This window comes from Penaeus monodon, chromosome 11 (genome assembly GCF_015228065.2).
Source record: "Penaeus monodon isolate SGIC_2016 chromosome 11, NSTDA_Pmon_1, whole genome shotgun sequence".
NCBI lineage: Eukaryota > Metazoa > Arthropoda > Malacostraca > Decapoda > Penaeidae > Penaeus > Penaeus monodon.
Window position 1 is genome coordinate 8,111,703 of NC_051396.1, and position 5,000 is coordinate 8,116,702.

A 5,000-nucleotide genomic window follows, 5' to 3' on the forward strand; every position below is an offset into this window, starting at 1 on the left:
GTTGACAGCTAACATAACACCAAAAATTGATATTAACAACAATAATCATAATAATGGCATTGCTGGTGATAAAGATAATGATAATAATAATGATACTTATCTTGTTGTTGGATGAACTTAAGGTTTGCTAAGTAAGAATGCAGGGGATACGAACCTAAAATATAACAAACTGAAAACTATAAGATACGAGCATAAAGTGAAGTTTTTACGACAAAATCCATTGTGGCAATGATAAAACTACTGCGAAAATATATTCGGTCTGTGTGTGCGGTGCGCTAATGCTGCCCGTGACTAAGTTGTACGGATTTAGCGCGTTGGAAATATGCGAAATTTGTTTACAAAAAAGGGGGTCCTTGAGTGACTGTCAAGCTTGCCGTGCAGAAACGCTGTGGAACTGACATGCAAGCGAAAGTGAGAGAGAGTCAGGAAGTGAGTGAGAGGGAGAGAATCGGCGAGAGAGAGAGAGAGAGAGAGAGAGAGAGAGAGAGAGAGAGAGAGGGAGAGAGAGAGAGAGAAGTGAGAGAGAGGAAGGGAAAGAATTGGTGAGAGTGGGAGAGACCGACGAGGCGAGAGGGAGAGAGAGAGAGAGAGAGAGAGAGAGAGAGAGAGAGAGAGAGAGAGAGAGAGAGAGAAATGTGTGGCTGTGTATGTGAGTTTCTACCGTGTAATTGTGTGCGAATGAGCGCGTGCAATGACAGTGCCCAGGCTGTGAGAGATGGCTTAGTAGTCGATAGGGCCGAAGTTCCTCCAATTATTCTCGGCGTAGTGCAACGAAATCCAGTCCTCACTTCCCTTATTTATTTATTTTTTTTCCTCGGTCCTTATTTGAGAAAGTAATAAAGTTTGCTCGTAAGGCCCATACTTGAACGTTTGGGCTACGGGCGCGCGACTTTACTGCCCCTCCAGGAACCGGGTAGGAGCGGCTTCTTGAGTTCCGGCTGCAGCAAGGGCAAGCTCTCCCCTCCCCTCCCTTCCCCATTCTCTCTCCCACCTCTCCCGTCCGCTCCCCTCCCCTCCCCTCCCCTCCTATCCCCTCCGCTCCGCTCCCCTCCCCTCCCCTCCCCTTCCCTCCCCTCTCCTCCCCTCCTCTACCCTGGCCGCTGCTCTCCCCTCCCTCCCATCTAATTCCCTTACCGGATCATGCAGCGCTTCCCCTCTTTCTCCTCCCCCTTCCTCCTTCCTCCTTTACTTTTTTCCCCGTTTCCTTCCTCCTCCTTCCTCCCTTCCGTTCCTTCTTTTCCTACCCCTCCCCCCTTTGCCTCTTCCCTTCCCCACCCCTTTTTCCTATTCACCTTCAATCTCCCTTCCCTTTCTCCTTCCCTCCTCTTCCCTCCTTCCACTTCGCCCTTTTCCTTCTCCTCCTCCTCCTCCTCCTTCCTACCTCCCCTCCCCCTCCCCCTCTCCCCTCCTTCCTCCCTTCCTTCCTTCCATCCTTCCTTCCTTCCTCCGTTTCTTCCTTCCTTCCTTCTCTCAGCCCCTTAAATTGCTCCCCCATTCTCTCCTTCACAACCCGGACATACACGAACCTCGAGAGAGATACGGGTCGTGTATCGGACTGGTTGTACATACGGGTCTTAAGGGAAGACATTTTTTTTCCCCTCGCCTTCCCCTCGCCCGGCTCAGATACGCTATCACGTGACCCGGGCGTAAGATGGGGAATGGAGAGGGGGAGGAAAGAGGGAAAGGAAGAGGATGATAATGATGGGGAATAAAGAGAGGGAGGAGAGAGGAGGAGGAGGAGAATAATAATGATGGGGGATGGAGAGGGGGAGTAAAGAGGGAAGGAAGAGGATATAATGATGGGGGAATGGAGAGGGGGAGGAAAGAGGGGAAGGAAGAGGATGATAATGATGGGGAATGGAGAGGGGGAGGAAAGAGGGAAAGGAAAAGGATAATAAGGAAAGAGGGGAAGGGAGTTGGAGGAAGAGGAGGAGGAAAAAGAAGAAGAGGAGGAGAAGGAAGAGAAAGAGAATGGTGCTAAGAAGAAAAAAGGAGAGAGAAAGAGGATAAGAAGAAGGAAAGGATAAAGAAAGGCAAAGAGGAATAAGAAAAAAGAGGGGAGGAGGAGTAAGTAAGAAGAAAGAACAAAATAATGAAGAAGAAGAGAGAAGGATAAAGAAGAATAGGAATATCGAAGAAAGAAAGAAAGAAGGGAACAGAAGAAAGCAAAAATGGAATCAAGAAGAAGAAGAAGAAGAGGAGAAGAGAATAATAATAAGAAGAGGTGGAGCAAAGAAGAAGAAGAAGAGGAAGAGGGAAAGAGAAACAAGAAGAAGAAGAGAAGAAGAAGAAGAAAAAAAGAAAAAGAAAGAAAAAAAGAAGAAAATCAAGAAAAAAAATAAAATAAAATAAAAAGAAGAGATAAGAGAGACAGAGGAAGAAAAGAATTAGAAAAAAAAGAAGAAAGAGGAGAAAGAGAGAGGAAGAGGAAGAGGAAGAGGAAGAGGAAGAGGAGGAGAAGGAGGAAGAGGAAGAGGAAGAGGAAGAAGAAAGAGGAAGAGGAAGAGGAAGAGGAGGAGAAGGAGGAAGAGGAAGAGGAGGAGGCGCAGTCATCAGGCCTCTTTGCCCCTGAGACTCGTCCTCGCCGCCCCGACTGCCTGTGGAAGCGAAAGGCTGCCGTTTACAGGCCTGGGGCTGCGCGTTCGCCTCTGGGGGTGCGGCGGGGGGAGGGGGGGAGGGGGAGGGCTGGTTTTCTTGTTTTTTGTGTGTGTTGTTATTCTGGGTTGGGGTGGGGTGGGGTGGGGGTAGGGGGGAGGGGGGTTAGGGCTGGCTTCTTTTTTTTTCTTTTTTTTTGGTATTTCTTCTTATTATTATTTGTATTTGCTTTTTCTTCTCCTCCTCATTCGTCTTTTCTTCTTCTTCTTCACCTTATTCGTCTTTACTTCTTTTTCTTCTTATTCGTCTTTTCTTATTTTTCTTCTTATTCGTCTTGTCTTGCTTCTTGTTATTCATACTATTTTGTCTTTTTTGTTTTTCTTTCTTTCTGTCTTCTTTTTCTTCTTCTTCTTCTTCTTTCGTCTTCTTCTTTCCTCCTCCTCCTTTTCCTTTTTCTTTTTTCCTTTTTCTTTATTCTCATTTTCTTCCTCTCTCTCTCTCTCTCTCTCTCTCTCTCTCTCTCTCTCTCTCTCTCTCTCTCTCTCTCTCTCTCTCTCTCTCTCTCTCTCTCTCTCCTCTCCTCTCTCCCCCCTCTCTCCTCTCTCTCTCTCTCTTCTCTCTCTCTCTCTCTCTCTCTCCCCTCTTTTGTGTGTGTGTCTTGTCTTTATATATGTGTATATATTATATATCATATTATATTATTATATATATATATTTATATATTATATATATATATATATATATATATATATTATATATTTATATTAATAAATAATAAATAAATTAATTAATTAATAAATATATATATATATATATATATATATATATATATATATATATATATATATATATATATATATATATATATATTGTTTTCCTCGGTAAACTGACATTGTAAACGTCCTATCAGAATTATGCTGACATTGAGTAATCGTTAAAGAGAAATTTGGAGCATTTCCTTTGTATCTATTCCAAAATCCTTCTGAACGTTATCTATTGACATTTAACGTCACTTTGATCACTTATGGTCATTTATAGATGTTTTAGAGGAACGTTGTTGATAAAATTTTCATGCAACTTAGCTGGCAACGATGACATTTTCGACGTTGCAGAATATCGGGCAGTTTGCTGCCTCCCTCTTCCTCATTGCAATCATAGATTTATGGCTGTTGCAATTTCGCCGCTTCGTTGCAAAGAATATTAATCTCCTCTCCAAAGTGATATTTTTATCTTTATTCACTTATCTGTTTATTTACTTACTTTGTTCGTTTGTCTAATGCACTTTTTTGTTTTTGTTTTTGTTTTTCCTTTTTTTTTGCTTTTGTTTTTGCTTTTGTTTTCGTTTTCGTTTTCGTCTTCGTTTTCGTTTTCGTTTTGGTCTACTCTATTTCTTTTCTTAACTTCTACCATCTTCCTTTCGTATTATCTTCCTATCTTTCTGTTTTTTTATCGATAATTTTTATTATCATTCCCCTTATTATGACTATAAAGACAGAGAGAGAGAGAGAGAAAGAGAGAGAGAGAGAGGGAGGGAGAGAGAGAGAGAGAGAGAGAGAGAGAGAGAGATAGAAAGAGAGAAGAGAGAGAGAGAGAGAGAGAGAGAGAGAGAAGAGAGAGAGAGAGAGAGAGAGAGAGAGAAAGAGAGAGAGAGAGAGAGAATGGGGAAGAGAGAAAGATGAGATAAAGGGAATATTATCGACATATAGTTACCGAGCGAGAAAGAGAGAGAGAGAGAGAGAGAGAGAAAGAGAGAGAGAGAGAGACAGACAGGCAGACAGACAGACAGACAGCCAGACACACAGAGGAGGAAGATAACACAGAATAACACAGAGAAATAGAAGGGGGAAAACATAGAAATAGTTATATTAAAAGAAAAAAATCTGCAAATTTATTGTTACATTCATCACAATATTTTTTTTTTCACCAATTTACAAGATGAATCCAAAATTGCAGATTGCGTCTGGATAATGAAAAAAAAGAAAAAAGAAAAATTTACAGCTGCATCTTCCAGCTTAGAAATTTCTAGGAGTGGGATTAGTGCTGTCTATTATCTATTATTTCCAAATATTTAAGTTCCAATCAGTCTATCTGTATGTCTGTCCATCTGTCTCCCTCTATCTATCTATCTATCTTTGTATCTAGTTCTATTCCCTCTCTCTCTATCTATCTCTATCTATATATCTATCTTCATTTCTTCTAGTCTTTCTGTTTTCTCTCCGTCTCCTTTTCCTCTGTCTCTTCTCTCCTCTTCTCCTCTCTCCGTTTCTTTTTTTTTTTTTTTCCCCTTTAATTTTTAAAAAAAAAAAAAAAAAAAGGGGGGGCAAAAAAAAAGAAAAGGGTGGGGGGTTTTTGGGGGGGGGTGGGGGGGGGGGGGGGGGGGGGGGGGGGGGTTTTTTTTTTTTTTA